The 16922-nt window shown below is 46.5% G+C and overlaps 1 protein-coding gene across 10 annotated transcripts in view; it reads right to left on the bottom strand.

Moving 5' to 3' along the window:
• ZFAND6 (zinc finger AN1-type containing 6) overlaps nt 1-16922 on the bottom strand; it is a 52305-nt gene that overhangs the window by 26625 nt on the left and 8758 nt on the right. The window contains exon 1 of one of the 10 annotated variants that reach the window (XM_080651604.1): nt 16314-16375. The exons of 5 other annotated variants lie outside the window; for them this stretch is intronic. The gene's annotated coding sequence lies outside the window, so the exon portion shown is untranslated. Of the gene's footprint in view, nt 1-15933; nt 16059-16278; nt 16376-16922 lie in introns of those variants that run through there. 4 more of the 10 variants (XM_080651603.1, XM_080651599.1, XM_080651601.1 and 1 more) reach the window with 4 other exon arrangements.

Genomic DNA, 16922 nt, shown 5'->3' on the forward strand with positions numbered 1-16922 from the left:
AGTTAAAGCCGCCAGTGTTTCCCTGCAGCAGACGTCAGATTCATTCCTGGAACACATGCAACAGGAAACAGAGGTGAGACGGTTAGACTCCACCGGGCAGACGGCGGGGGCCTAAGGCTTAAGGACGCTCTCACGATCGCGGTTAGAGGGGAAGGGCCGGTCACTGAGGCACAATGAAGAAGCAGAAAGAACTGCAGCTGGCATGTGACACCGATGTGACCACCCAACAGGTGCCTTTAGCACAGATCTTCCTTCCGGCCGCAAGCCGGGGAGCAAGGGTGACTGCTGTCAGTCATTAGTCCGCAAAGTAAGCCGACTTCGCTGCTGTTCTCCCCTAAGGTTTAGTGGATTTATTCAGCGTAAGCAGCTATAAAACACCTAAAGAATAACTTCGACAGTGCCTGGCGGGACTTCAGAGCCCCAGACCACCCCCGGGACCCTCCCGCTTGGGGAGGATGAGATCCTGGGTCCTGCTGTGACAGGAGCAGCAGCCACATTTTGACATTTACTCTGAAGGTTACAGCACATCCCCAGATTCCAGTGTCCAGAGCACCGTTACTGCTACAGGCCGATCAATGTCCCAAGGCCCGTCTGAAAACTAGAACGGCTTTCAACCAAAATATCCAGATAACTACCTTTCCCCTACATTAGTGGTTGGCAAACTCATTAGTCAACAGAGCCAAATATCAACAGTACAACGATTGAAATTTCTTTTGAGAGCCAAATTTTTTAAACTTAAACTATATAGGCAGGTACACTGTTATTAACTTAATTAGGGTACCCCTTCAATCGCACTGTACGTGCGCGCCTGCACCTGGTATTTTGTGGAAGAGCCACACTCTAGGGGCCAAAGAGCTGCATGTGGCTCGCGAGCCGCGGTTTGCCAACCGCTGCCCTACATATACAATAATACAGGCCTGGTGCACGAATTCGTGCACGGGTGGGGCCCCTTGGGCTGGCCGGCAATCCAGCTGTTCGGGGCCACAGGAGGTTGGATGTGGGAGTGCAATGACCACCAGGGGGCAACCTCCTGCATTGAGCGCCTGCCCCCTGGTGGTCAGTGCACATCACAGCAACCGGTCGGTTAGTCCCTTAGGCTTTTATGAAAATTCATACACTGGAGGGGTGTGCCTCAGCCTGGCCTGCCCCCTCTCACAGTCCGGGAGCCCTCAGGGGCGGGAGGTGACTCGGCGATCGGGGAAGGTGACGCCCCCATCACACCTCTGCTGCTGCCACTGCCGGCAGCGCAAGCCTTGGCCGGCCCTGGTTACCTGAGCCTCGGGCGGCCCTGGGCGGCTGAAGGGACTGGGGGACTCTGGAGGGGACTGGGCGCCGCCATCTTGTGGCTGTGGGTGCCACCATCTTTGTGAGGGTGTGATGGTCAATTAGTATATTCCCTCTTTATTAGATAGGATTGGCCTCAATTTCTACAGCAAACTTACTATTTATATTAGCAACATGGTTTAAAAATGCCATGGGCGCCCTCACCGGTGTGGCTCAGTGGATAGAGCATTGGCCTACAGATCCAAGGGTCCTGGGTTCAATTCCAGCCAAGGGCACTACCTCAGTTGCAGGCTCCTCCCCAGCCCTAGCCTTGGTCAGGGCCCATGCAAGAGGCAACCAATCAATGTTTCTCTCTGTCTTTCCCTCTCCCTTCCACTCTCTCTAAAATCAATGGAAAAATATCCTCGGGTGAGGATAAAAAAATAAAAAATAAAAATGCCATGAGAAATAGCAAACACTAGAATTTCATAAATTTTCAAGTATTATTTAATGCTGAAATATTTTCTGCACTTTTGCTATGCCCTATAAGATGACTAAAGGTTTGAGGGCTCATTTGAAACAACTCAAATGCTTCTTTATAATTGACTTATACTAACAGGTAATTCCAGGCCCTCGCCGCCACCGCCACCTCAGTTAGTCAGAGCGCCGTCGGTATACACCAGGTGTGCAGGTTTAATCCCACTCAGGGTGCATACAGGAATCAAACCATGAATGCATACATATGCGGAACAACAAACCAAGGTTTCTCTCTCTCTGTCTCTCTCAAATCAAAAACAAAATTTAAACACGTAATCCAAGACCTCGTACAAGTTGTAACGTTATGAAATCATTTTCACACAAGTTAAAGTGTTTGTCCCAGAACCTGTGCCTCCGAGAACGTATGAAACCTGATTCTCACTGCAAGTTTAAGTGAGCCTGCTGTACTACCACACAGTGACCGGAAAGTAAACTGGACCAATCTCGGCGGGAAAACCGAAGCAGGCTGTCCGTATGGAACCCTTCAGGAGTGACTCAGGCAAAATTACCAAAGAACGTTACAGTTCTCTGTGGACCGACGTTTCACGAGGAATAGTATATACCGAGTCTCCAAGTATCCCCCACAAACCACCAACGGGAAAACAGGAACTTTTAAGTGGAAGAACCTGCAGACACCACATTGACCAAAAGATCAGAATTAGTGCCATGGATAACGGGGCAAGCGGACATGTGCCTGCTGACGTGGTGCACGGAGAAGCACACGTCACTAACACCGCAATTCTGCCCCAACTGCATTTCCTAAACATGATCACAAGGACACGTCCGACAAACCCACACTGAGGAGATTCTATAAATAAACTAGAGGCCTGGTGCCCAGCCTGGCCTGTGGGATTGAGCCAAAACCGGCTCTCTGACATCCCCCGAGGGGTCGGGCCAAGGGACCCCACCGGTGCACAGTTAGGGATGGGGAGGGATGCAGGAGGTTGGCCAGCCGGGGAGGAACCATGGAAGGGCTCCAGGGCGTGTCTGGCCTGTTTCTCTCAGTTCCCATCGGCCGGATCCCACAGCAGCAAGCTAACCTACCAGAGTGTCTGCCCCCTGGTGGTCAGTACACATCATAGCAACTGGTCTACTGCCTGCCTCCTGGTGGTCAGTGCACATTATAGCGAGCGGTTGAGCGGTCTTAGCATATCATTAGCATATTACGCTTTCATTGGTTAAACGGACAACCGGACAGCATATTAGGCTTTTATTATATATGACTAGAGACCCGATGCACGAAATTCGTGTAAGGGTAGGCCTTCCTTCCCCCGGCTGCCAGCATCGGCTTCCTCACAGTCTGGCTGCGTCCGGAAGGTTGTCCAGAAAGACATCCGGTCTAATTAGCATATTGTGCTTTTATTATTATAGATGGTTTGGCATTCTTCCAAAACGTCAATGTCATGAAAGACAACAAAATGCTAAGGAAATGCTCCCGGTTAAACGAGAACAGAGACCTGACAGCTAAATGCAGTGGATGATTCTGGACTGGACCCTGGTCCAGAAGAAAAACTACAGGCCGTCCTCGGGTCACGTCGGACTCCACGTACGTCGTTTCGTGGTTACGTCGCCATCTCCCATTTATTTATAAAAAAAAAGTTCCGTCACTTTGGCGTATGTACATAGGTGCTTTATGTTTTTTGTTATTTACTGTATTTCCCACAAGTAAAGGTCAGGAATTGTTATCTTTCTTTTAATTTTTTTTACTATTTCATTTCGTTACTGCTGTGTGTGTGCTCCATGTGAGTGACGTAGGTGCTTATGAAGGTGGGTTCAGACATACGGCGAAAATCGTGTTACGTCGCACCGTAGGAACGGATCTCCGACGTCACCCGGACCTACGGTAAAGAACATCACTGGGAAAACTAGAGAAATCGGGATGCGGACTGTGTTACTGTGTTAGAGAGCTGTATTATGGCAGTGTTACATTTCCTCAACTCAGTAACCGAAATGTCCCTGAAAACAAGAGAATGCCCTTCGTCTTGGAAAACACACATCTAAGTATTACACGGTAAAGAGCATGACACGTACAACTTATTCTCAAACAGTTCAGAAAAAAATAACGTCAGAATAACCGCGCACATGTGGCAGAATGGTAACAGGTGGCGTATCTTGCCCAGGGCTAGATGGGAATTATCTATATCATTAATGCAACTTTCTATAAATCTGAAATGATTCCCAAATAAGACCTGAACAGAATTAACTTTTGAACCTGCCATTCTAAGGATTCTGAATACCTCATAAGGGAGCCAGAATTCTATAATCTCCACACACCCAACCGCCAACCCAACAGCAACCCAACTTGGCATCTGATGATCTATTCAATGAATTATCAGAAACGGTGCTCTTGCCCTAGCCGGTGTGGCTCAGTGGATAGAGCGTTGGCCTGCGGACTAAAGGGTCCCGGGTTCGATTCCAGTCAAGGGCACATGCCCGGGTTGCTGGCTCAATCCCCAGTGGGGGGTGTGCAGGAGGCAGCCGATCCATGATTCTCTCTCATCATGGATGTTTCTCTCTCTCTCCTCCTCTTTGAAATAAAAAAAAAAGACTGACCTTAAAGAGAAGAGGAGGAAGAAAAGCGTTCCATTCACGTTAGCGCAGAGGTGCCATTCCCAGGTTTACACACACCCACACCATGTCTCGTCCTCGAATCTTCACAGTGGCCTGATCTGAAAGGGCCAAGAACTGGGGACAACCCCAACACCCACCGAACGGTGATGCGCCCGCCAACTGTGAAAAGTCCGCACAGTGACTGTCATCAGCCACAGAAACGGGAGCTGCCGCTGCCGCTGATGAGCTGTGTGGGCTCCACTGACAGGAAGTGCCGCAAAGGCAGCTGTGACAGAAAGCAGATGTGGGGGGAGTGCAGGCTAACGCCCAAGGGACCCGAGGAAAATGGGGTGATGGCCACGTTCCCGGTGATCACGGTGGTGGGCTTGTCACAGCCAAGACGGCACATTTAAAAATAGTCAATTCTGCGCGGCTGGTGTGGCTCCGTGGCTGAGCGGTGACCCAGGAACCAAGAGGTCCCTGGTTCGATTCCCAGGCAAGGGCACATGCCCAGTAGGGGCGTGCAAGAGGCACCTGATCGATGATGTTTCTCCCTAATTGATGCTTCTCTCTCTCCATCCCTCTTGCTTCCTCTGTCTCTAAAAATCAAAACATGTTTTTTAAAAAATAAAAGTAAATTTTATTATATGCAAATCTACCTCGAAAAAGCTGATTTAAACAATAAACTGGAACAAAGGAGTGGAAAGGGCCATTTTGGTTCAAAATATGACTCAGAGTAATGCTGTGCGTGGTGGAGGATAAGTATTACAAGTCTGAGTTATGCCCAGAGGATCCATATAACCAACGAGTTCAGGTTTCAACAAGGATCCGTTTTCCACTAAGTAAATATTTTATGTTTTATATCTTAAAATAATTTTCTAACTACTCTCATTATTTCTAAGCAGAGAAGCAAAGCTGTTCCCTTCCTTACCTTCTCTCTACATCCACTTCTTACATCATGTCAACACCTTGAAAATGATGTGCCTTCACCCTGGCTGGTTGGCTCAGTGGACAGTGTCGGCCTGCGGACTGAAGGGTCCCGGGTTTGAATCCGGTCAAGGGCACATGCTCTGGTTGCGGGCTCAATCCCCAGTGGAGGGCGTGCAAGAGGCAGCCGATCAGTGATACTCTCTCATCATTGATGTTTCTCTCTCTCTCTCCCTCTCCCTTCCTCTCTGAAATCAATAAAAACTTAAAAAAAATTGCAAATAAATAAAGAAAGAAAGAACACATCATTATTTTACAATAAGCATAAAGCATGAATTGGAGCTTGAATGTGTTCATTGCCAATTTTTAAGTTGTGTGTGTAGGAGTGTATAATTGTGACAAATTCTACTAAACATTATTTGCTAGTTGCAGATTTTAAAATATAACTGCTATCCAGTAATTTATTGCATTTCTGCAAAAAATACCTCCCAAATAAAGGCAGCAGCTCAATCATTAAAGTTATGTTACAAAATAATTCATATTCTTAAGTTTTCAATTTTTCATATAACTTAATTTTTTTTAAAAAGGTCCTTCTCTTGCCGAAACCGGTTTGGCTCAGTGGATAGAGCGTCGGCCTGCGGACTGAAGGGTCCCGGGTTCGATTCCGGTCAAGGGCATGTACCTTGGTTGCAGGCACATCCCCAGTAGGAGGTGTGCAGGAGGCAGCTGATCGATGTTTCTCTCTCATCGATGTTTCTAGCTCTCTATCCCTCTCCCTTCCTCTCTGTAAAAATATCAATAAAATATATATTTAAAAAAAAAAAAAAAAAAAAAGTCCTTCTCTTGAAATGATTAGTCACCAGTATTCAAGTATAAAATCAAAGATTAACTTATAGTAAATTGGGTAATTTGAGGCCGAGAGACTTCTTCATGAAACTTTTGGATCTTAAAAGTATTTTTACAAAAAAATATAATTAACCCCAGCTGGTGTAGCCCAGTGGTTAGCATCGACCTATGAGCCAGGAGGTCATGGTTCGATTCTGGTCAGGGCACATGCCTGGGTTGTGGGCTTGATCCCCAGTAGGGGGCTTGCAGGAGGCAACCAACCCATGATTCTCTCTTATCATGGATGTTTCTATCTCCCTCTTCCTTCCTCTCTGAAATCAATAAGAATATATTTTAAATATATATATAATTAAAAACATTTACTTGTTTACCACAAAGTTAACACAAATGCTACTACCCATATAGTAACATTTTTTTTTTATTTTAAAATATACTTTATTGATATTTTACAGAGAGGAAGGGAGAGGGATAGAGAGCTAGAAACATCGATGAGAGAGAAACATCGATCAGCTGCCTCCTGCACACCTCCCACTGGGGATGTGCCCGCAGCCAAGGTACATGCCCTTGACCGGAATCGAACCTGGGACCTTTCAGTCCGCAGGCCGACGCTCTATCCACTGAGCCAAACCGGTTTCGGCCATCTAGTAACATTTTTAATATTGAACAACTAATATGTTTTAAGTACCATTTTGGTTTATTATAAATATGTCCATTAAGGATACACACTTGATTTTTTTTTAAGTATCCAACAACCATTAAATCATTTTCCCCCATAAACCACTCTTGCATTCATCTTGGTTAGCAGTTATCTTGCAGAGCAATACCATCCGTTACAAGTGGGATAAAAGACACAGAGAAAAACAAGGACAAAAACTTCACTTCCTAGAAACAAGGCACATCAATACGCATGCCACTTTCCTGGCCAAGGACAGGCGTGCCGTTTTGTTGTTGTTGTTTTAATAAGAAAGCATTTTTTGGTTTTAGATGGTAAGACACACTCTGTCATAGCTTTATTTTAAAAAATATATATTTCTTTTATTGATTTCAGAGAGGAAGGGAGAGGGAGAGAGAAACATCAATGATGAGAGAGAATCATGGATCGGCTGCTTCCTGCACGCCCCCCATTGGGGATGGAGCCCACAGCCCGGGCATGGCTGTTGGCCGGAATCGAACCTGGGACCCTTCAGTCTGCAGGCTGACGCTCTATCCACTGAGCCACACCGGCCGGGGCCAGGCGTGCAGTTTTGATAGCACCGATGTCAGGAGTCATCCGTCTTGCTCAGCCTGCATTTCCAGTCAGCACCTGGCACAAACCTGCAGGGAACAGGTCCTCCATGTTTACACGGAGTTCCAGGCACGCAGAGGTTCATATAATGAATTAACATTGGACCTGCCTTCAGTCACATCACAGAGACAAAGGCTGCTCCTGCTGGTGTGGCTCAGGGGCTGAGCACTGACCCAGGAACCAAAAGGTCACCAGTTTGCCCACCAGTGAACATGCCTGGGTGCGGGTCCCATCCCCAGCAGGGGGCGAAAGATGACGTTCCTGTCTATGCCCTTGTCCCTTCCCCTCTCTCTAAAAATCAATAAAAACATTAAAAAACAAAGAAACTCTGAACCCATAATATATCAACTATAGGAAATCCAATCACCCAAGTAAAAATCAAATGAACAAACTTGTCCATCTTTAATTTGTAGGATCAATCAGGGAATGCTTTTTAAAATATATATATATTTTATTGACTTTTTACAGAGAGGAAGGGAGAGGGAGAGAGAGTTAGAAACATCGATGAAAGAGGAACATCAATCAGCTGCCTCCTGCACACCCCCCTACTGGTTATGTGCCCGCAACCAAGGTACATGCCCTTGACAGGAATCGAACCCGGGACCCTTCAGTCCGCAGGCCAACGCTCTATCCACTGAGCCAAACCTGTTAGGGCAATCAGGGAATGCTTTAACACTGTAGAACATGCTAATCCAATGTAAAATGAACTCTTTTCCACCTTCTAGGCCATTTAATCTGACAATCTAAAAATAATATGTCCGATGATATATCCATTTTTAAGACTTTCTAATTTGTACTATATTCTCTTTGAGGATTTAATGGCACCCATAGGTCATTTTAAAAAGCGAATATACTATATACAGATGTATGTATGTATACACATACATACATGTACTGTATATATACAAAGCACAATTGAAGGAATCTCTTTTTCACACCATTGAAATACCCTACATGCACATTTCCATTACTTCTAACACTGAAAATAAAAACTAGTAATTTGACACGTTTTCAAATGTCACGTCTCCCTTAATTAGGAAAAGCAGCAGCAGCGAATTAGCTCTGAACCTACTGGGGAGTCGGCACCGGAACCGCACGGACCTGGCGCCAGCATGAGAGCCCACCTGGTAACTGTGGGCTCCCGGGCAGCGGCACCCGGTGTGCCGTCCGGCAGGCCGGCACCAGCCACTCCCAAACGGCCGTTCCCCTCTATTTCTCTGGGCCGTTATAACACACGGAGTAAATGACTAAGCACCGTCCTCTGTGAAGCCACTCGGCATTCAGGGGAACATTGTTTCCACTTCATCAGCCACGTGCTCCATTTATTTACTGTTCTCCTTATCGGTTGGTCCTACCCCGCTGGGGGAGGGCCAACTGGCTCCAACGCTGGCCTCAATGTAGTTATTGCCGGGAGCCACAACCAAAGACCCAAGCGAGTCCGACTCAAAATTTCAGGAGCTAAGCAAGACGAAAAAGCCAAGTTTCCTGAAATGCTCACTGAAGATGGACTTCCCTCTATGACCGTTACGCCAGTGTTTCTCGAATCCACGGATTAACAGCATCGGAAATATGCTCACTTCTGTGTCCTACTCCACACCGACTGACTCCATTTCCGGAGCCCGAGTCCCAGCATTAGCACGCTCCAACCAGCTCCTAAGGGATTTTCAGGTTCACGTTTGAGAACCACTACCTTAGACACCTATTGGAATTACTACTTCAGAACAGCATACAATCCTATATAATAAAGAGGTAATATGCAAATGGACCCTCATGCCCTAGCACAAGATGGCCACCACAAGATGGCCTGCAGGGGCGGGCAGTTAGGGGCGACCAGGTCGGCAGGGGAAGGCAGTTGCGGGAACCAGGCTGGCAGGGGAGGGCAGTTGGGGGTGACCAGGCCGGCAAGGGAAGGCAGTTGCGGGGGACCAGGCCTGCAGGGGAGGACAGTTGGGGGTGACCAGGCCGGCAGGGGAGCAGTTAGGTGTTGATCAGGCTGGCAGAGGAGTGGTTAGGGGGTGATCAGGCAGGCAGGCAGACGAGTGGTTGGGAGCCAGCAGTCCTGGATTGTCAGAGGGATCCCAGATTGGAGAGGGTGCAGGCTGGGCTGAGGGACACCCCCCCCCCCCAGTGCACGAATTTCGTGCACCAGGACTCTAATAAGTACCTATTTACAGTTGAAAGAAAAATGGTTTCAAATGACTGCAAAGTTGATAACTTTAGAATAACTGAGGTCAATTAAAATTAGGTCAAAAGCTGCATTTCAAAAGAAACCTCTCAAAAAACCAATGGTTTCCCACTATAAACTTTGGAGAACCACTATTTAAATTTTTTGCAAGTGCTTTTTGCTGGCTAGCGGTAAGAAAACACGACAGGGAACAAGTACAAGTGATATTACCTTTTCAGCATTTAGAGATCATGACAACTAAAATAAGGGGAGTATTAATATAGAGATTTGCTACTCATATTTGGGGATAAGAAGTGAGTAGCTACCAAGATTTGGAATCCATTGAGATAAGATACATTATATGTTTTATGCAATATGTTAAATTTAAGAGAAATTATTTTGTATTCTGTTTACGAAAGCTAAATAATACAGTCTTTTCAAATGATATATTATTTTATTATTATTTAAAACCTATTAAATGAACTACTGTTTTGCATTTTTATTATTCTAAAAAGCAGCAATTATTTTGGATAGTAATATATGCCAAGTTAAAAACTTGAGCCCAGCCGTGGTGGCTTAGTGGTTGAGTGTTGAACTATGAACCAGGATGTCATGGTTCAATTCCCAGGCTTGATCCCTGACCGTGCAGGAGGCAGCCGATCAATGATTCTCTCTCATCATTGATGTTTCTATCTCTTGCTCCTTCTTCCTTCCTCTCTAAAATCAATTGAAATATATACATGTATATTTTAAATTTTTAAAAATATTTTTGATTTCAGAGAGGAAGGGAGAGGGGAGAGATAAGATACATCAATGATGAGAATCAGTGATCGGCCGCCTTCTGCACGCCCCCTACTGGGGATCGAGCTGGCAACCCCGGGCATGTGTCCTTGGCCGAATTAAACCTGGGACCCTTCAGTCCATAGGCTGACGCTCTATCCACTGAGCCAACCAGCTAGGGCAATAAAAATATATTTTAAAAAAGTTTGAGGAGAATGGCATTTTCTGCCTCTAAAATACCATAATGGTTAAAAAAAACAATAACAAACCCAAACCCCAAAAAACTTCTGCTTTTATAATGAGAAATCATGCATTTTTATTAAAAGTTTATAATTGCATCAACTCTGGACTACAGAACCCAACCCCTTCAAAAAAAACAACATTCATCTGTATTTTCAAAAGTTCTTTCTACTTGATCTTTTTCTCTTACCACCAAGATGCTTTCAAAACTACACATGAGCCTACCCGGTGTGGCTCGGTGGATAGAGCGTCAGCCTGCGGACTGAAGGGTCCCGGGTTCGATTCCAGTCAAGGGCATGTACCTTGGTTGCAGGCACATCCCCAGTAGGGGGTGTGCAGGAGGCAGCTGATCAATGTTTCTCTCTCATCGATGTTTCTAACTCTCTATCTCTCTCCCTTCCTCTCTGTAAAAAATCAATAAAATATATTTAAAAAAACCCAAAAACCTACACATGAGAAAGGATGTTTTTTTAAGCCCAATGGAGGTGCCTTTGCCTTAAAATATGCCAGTGGGGGATAAGGAAGAGAAATAAAGAATAAAGAAATATAATTAAAAAGTGGCTCTAAACCAACTATTTCTAAGTTTACCTCAATTGTTTTCTAGGTGAGATTAGCTGCGGCATTTCACTGTTTTGATGGTACGGTGTTTGATGTGAAAAAATCTGTGTGGCCTGTTTTCCTACCTGTAAATGACTCAATAGCTTGCCTGTGTTCCCAGGGGGACGCTTCATACACCTGGGTGCAAAAATGGCCCCCGGCAGGGCTCACCGCTGTCTGAGGAGGTCAGCGCGTCTCCCACGGCTCCGGACAAGTCTGTCACACCAGACGCATCCTCCCCTACAGCCTGGCCTCCAGCTTTATTAAATGTGAGGAATTCAACAGCTTCGAAACGCCAAACTCACCACACATGGAAAACTACCTTTATTGGCCCTGTCTCACTCTTCTATCTTTTTACTAGAGGCCCGGTGCATGAATTCGTGCACAGGTGGGGTCCGGCCGGCCTGCTCCAATGGGGGCCTATCGGGCCGGGCTGGAAGGGGGAAGGGATTGCGGGCGGTTGGCCGGCCCAATCCCAACTGGGCTGTTGGGGGCTGGTCGGGGCGACTGGGGCTGGATCAGGCTGGTTGGCTGCCGCAGTGCGCGTCACAGCCACCGGTTGCTCTGGTCCTTCCACCATTCCAGTCGCTGGGCTTTTAGATATGTAGCTATTCTGCACATTTCCAGTGTCTATCTTGTTGGGGATGTTCCAAAAAATTGTCGGGACTGCTTTAAAAAATGTTTTCCTTAAAGCACTTTTAGACGAAGGCCAAGCGTCCGAGTCTCCCGAGAAGGACGCCCTCGTGAAGTGGAGCCGAGTGGGGAAGGCCGCAGACGCAGAGGGCCGGCCTAGGAGCACAGGGCTCCCGGGTGAGGAGAAGGGCTTCGGCCAGGTTCAGTTCCCAGTGTGGAGCCGCTCATCAGCTAAGGCAACCTCAGGCCAGCCAGTCCGCCTTTCTAAAAGGCCTCACTAGGCCCTGGCCGGTGTGGCTCAGTGGATAGAGCGTCAGCCTGCGGACTGAAGGGTCCTGGGTTCAATTCCGGTCAAAGGCACAGGCCTGGGTTGCGGGCTCGATCCCCAGAGTGGGGCGTGCAGGAGACAGCCGATCCATGATTCTCATCATTGATGTTTCTATCTCTCTCTCCCTCTTCCTTCCTCTCTGAAATCAATAAAAATGTATTTAAAAAACAAAAATAAATAAATAAAAGGCCCCACTTGTTACACGAAGGGAACACTCTTAGCTTTTTCCAAGTTGTCTGGGGACTGCAGCTGGGAACGCTCCGGCAGGTAAGAAAGTTCAAAGGGCAACAAGGAAGCAGGCCGACGAGCCGCGCGGTGGAGGGGGGGTACAGAGCCAGAGCTGGCGGCAGCCGTCAGGCAGGAGGCGCTAAGTACTCGAGTGAGACACCAGCGTGGCTTGTGCTGAGATGGAGGAGAGGCGTGTGGAGCCCAGAGACCCTGGATGCAAAGCTGACAGGAAGCTGCGGCCACCTGCGGGCGCAGGGCAAGGCGGTCAGAGCACCCCAGGATCTGGCTTCCAGGCCCACTGGCTGCCACAGGAGGGAAGGGTCCGACAGAGACTGCGGGGACAAAACAGCAGTCCCGTGGGGCCTTGCTGAGGTCCACGTAGGAACGGAGAAGGGATGACTGGGGTCGCAAATAAAAACCCTGGCTGAAGACGCAGGTCTCGGACCGTTCATCCGCGCCTGTGTTAACCGCACAGGGGCCGCAGGTTCCCCGCCAGCACAGCGGGAACAGGGGGCGGTCAGAGCCAGCCCCCTGCAATTCGCAGACTAATAGTTGTGAAGAGGGAACTTGGCAAAGACCGGACACAGCACAGGCAGGAGGCGGCGGCGGGGTTATGACTCGAATGGGAGGAGGAGACTCAGAAGGAAAAAGTTATCCACGAAGAACGGCCTCCTGCCACATCGGCCCACTTTACAAGAAGCCACACAGGACATACAGGGCCAACGGAGAACAAAGAGACCTTGTACCAGCTCCCGGGGGGCGTTTACCAACTTGCTGCCCGTTAAAATCATTCCTCCTGCTATCAGAAAAACAAAGCTCATTTCCCTCCATTCTCAAAGAACGGCAGAGCCACCACTAGTCTCAACTTGCCTCATGTCACATCATTCCAAGAGCGACTCCCCCTCCAGCAAACGTCTGCCGCGGAGGTGCCCGTGTGCACTCAAAGGGAGTGCTGGCTCCGCTGGCTCAGCCCACCAGGCACCAGGACAGGAGAGAGACGACAGATGAGAAGACACCTCTTCCTCCAAGTTCTCGGGCCCCGGGGACTAGAGAGGAGGGGCCTTTACCGGGTGCCGTTCCCACAGAACCCACAGCCAAACTTGAAACGACTTTTCCTGAAACTGTTAGATTTACAGTTATCTTCACCTCCACCTGGCAGCAATCAAATTAGTCCGTTAAGAAGAAAATTAAACACATCTTCTCAAATGCAGGACAAAGGAAATATTCGTGACATAAATATTTAAGCACCAACACAATTTTTTTAAATATTCAAGTGAAACTCGATCGTTCTGTTCATGAATAAAGTATTTATCGGTCTAAGTGCTGGCATATCTAGGAAATTCAAATGCCTAGAAGATGTATTTCATTAAGAATTCTTTCACTAAATAAAAGCGGTTCGTTTTAAGTTTTTCTTTTCTATTCCAAAGAAGAAAACCAGTGTCTGGAAAAAGTGAGCTTTTCGGGTCTGACAAACACAATGACCAACACTGGCTTTGAAAGTTGGATACACCAAGCTAGCAGTCAATGGAAGTGAAATTTACAGGTAAGTTCTTTCAATTTCAAACTGAGCTAGACAAACCCAAGATTGCACAGGCTCCGTTACTGGCTGCATCAATGAGTTAGAGCTCACCCCATGGCTTACCACTGCCTTGCCTTTACAAATGGCATTAGGACTTTTAACTGTCTTGATTTTGGCTTTGCAACAACTTCTCAAGTTTATTCTGGAACAACAGTTAACAAGTTCATGACGTGGGCAGTGGCAGCCTATCCCAGCTCACACACCGGCTGGCCAGAGCCCACGTGATCTGCAGTTACTGCCACACCAAGCAGGCTCTTACAGCCAGCCAGCCAGCCAGCCAGCCAGCTTGCCGGGGACCACCTGCCACCTCGGGGACGCAGCCATCTCCCCTTTAACTGGCAATCTGTGACATCCTAGGGAGGTGCTGACGTACCCCTTTAAATCCTACATCTGGATACACATTTTCCGCATCTACGATGCATTTTAAAAATTCAGAAAGGCACCAACAGCGACAAAGGCCACTCGGATCTGTTGAGGGAGAGGTAAGGAGCCGTTAGCAGGCGCGGTCCCAGCCCCCTCTACCACGGTTCCGAGATGCAGTGTTTCCAGAAGGTGTTTCTCCCGGTGTGTGCTAACCGGCAGCAGGTACCCAGGAAAGCAGGCCTGAACCACAATGCCAGCGTGAAACACTGAGCAAGCCCTCCGTGAGGGAAAGCAATAGATGCAGTAAGTAAAATACCCAAAGATATAACTGCTCACTTAAAAATGTTCCCCATTTCCTTTAGGTGATTTTAACGTCCAGAAAACGGATTTCGACCCATCTACATACTGGGAAGAGAACTGAAACGAGGCTGTTAGTTTAGGCAAAACTAAGGAACAACTTGGAGGGCCCGAGAGGCCCACTTTCACGGACAGCTCAGGGCTCCCGGTGAGAAGTGTTGAATCACTTCCCGCTGGTGGCAATATAAACTGGAATATCCTTTTTGAAAAGCAATTTGGCCAATGAAGTGTTCACATGCTTTGATCTAGGTAAGCCCACTCTGGGCGATTTTCCCAAAGCAAATAAATCATTTAAAGGAAAAGAGACATGTTTTTTAAATGTACACATAGAAGTCTGCTCAACGCAATGCCATTTTAAATGGTGAAACATTAGGAACAATCTAAATATAAAACAGGCAGAAGCCGAAAGTGAGGTCCCACTAACAAAAAAACTATGTAGCATCAGAAATCAAAACAAGTTGAACATCAGATGATACAGTGTAGTAAAAAAAATAAAATCCACACTTCTTTCTTTACAAGTGTAGGAAAAATACAACAACATGGTAGGATACAGAAGGGAAGATTAAAAAATACTAAGACCACCACACAAAGATCTTGTGGGTATGTGGGTGACTTTCTTAGTTTTTAAAAAATTATTATTATCATGACTGCTGCATTATTTACGCGATACGAGTAGAAAAGCATGAATTTAAAAACCACTGCGTGATCTGAAGAAGCAGTATAGCTAATATAAGTATTATACTGGCTGAAATGCTTACCTAGCACTTGGGTTGATGACTCAAATAAACTTTTATACCTTAATTCCTGTGAAATCAAAGAACCACCATGTGAAGAAAATAGCCTTTAAAGAAGACTTCTGGCACTGAACACAATTCTTTCCCAAGTGAGGAATGTCAACGTTCACAGACACTTGGGGAAAAAGTTTGGTAGCCTATATATAATTCATCTCCTGTTACAAAAGGGTGTTAATTACTTATCCACACCTTGGAAATAAAGTTCGAAGGAGAAAGCAGTTTCACCTTGTCCGTATAAAATAAATCAATGATTTTTTGAAAGAAAGCTAAAGTGATAAGCACATTAAAAACGGTAACATATTGCTAGATTTAAAATAAATTGAAGTTAAAAGGAAGGGTGTGCAGGGGGAAAATTAAACTGGCATTTCAGGTTTTTAAACACACACACACACACACACACACACTTAAGCCTTTCACACCTGTCTTTTAGCAACTTCACATCTTAAGTTTAAGGAAAATGACCTCGCAGATCGACCTCCTGGAGATGTCATTTACAGACTGACCCACGGCTCCTGGCACATCCAGCCCCAGAGCAAAGCTGTTGCTGGAGAGGACTTGGACCCGGACGTCTCTTTAAAGGACACTCAGATTCGGAACTGAAAAATCGTGATAAAAGAAACTCAAGTTGGATTCTCTGAGCACCTATTTCCTGTCCAAACAGCCCTTTTGTTCTGCTTCCCTGCCTAATGTGCATGTTCGCTCTGCATCAGAAAGCCGCAACAAGGACAAAACCGGGCGGACACAGAAGCATAAGAGATCAAAAGTGTAGAATTAAGGATCATTAGAAGATTAGAACGAAAATCCTACCAACAAAAACCTCCACAATTTTCTGTTTGCTTCACCTCAGATTAACTTCACTGAAGCTGTACCGAGCAACCAAACTTGACCACCAAGTCCCGCCCTCGCCGATCCTAGTGGCTGAAGCGCCAAGTCTCCGCCCTGTTAGCGAAACTGGAGGCTGTGATTGGACACAGCCAATATCCATTATTTTAAAGAACTTTTCCTTGCTAGCAGGGTTGGCTGCACACACTAAAAACCCCCTGGCTAAGCTGGTTTCTTAAAGAAACAGTAGGGAATGTTTCCGTTTCCCCCTCCCATGCTATTTGCGTACTCTTTTGTCTGCGTAGAAAGGAATGAAATTAACAGCCGTGAAAACCTCCCGGAAGCGGCGTTAGTTTGTAGTTCGGGGACCCACTGCTTAACACGCGAGGCTTTGAACATTGGATATTTTTCAGAGCCGTGAAGGTGAAGTGGTTTCATAAAGACAGACTCCTTTTTTTTTTTTTTTCCAACAGAGTTAACATTTTGCCTGAAGGAACAAAACTATTTCCTCTAAGACTTTAGAAGACTGTAACTTAAGTGGAAATATAAAGATAGCACTTAAAACACTGAATGCGACGCATTAATTTCTATGCTACCTATCCAATTCTCTGACACTTACGTTCTCAGTG

The sequence above is a fragment of the Plecotus auritus genome (assembly GCF_963455305.1).
Source record: "Plecotus auritus genome assembly, chromosome: 15".
NCBI lineage: Eukaryota > Metazoa > Chordata > Mammalia > Chiroptera > Vespertilionidae > Plecotus > Plecotus auritus.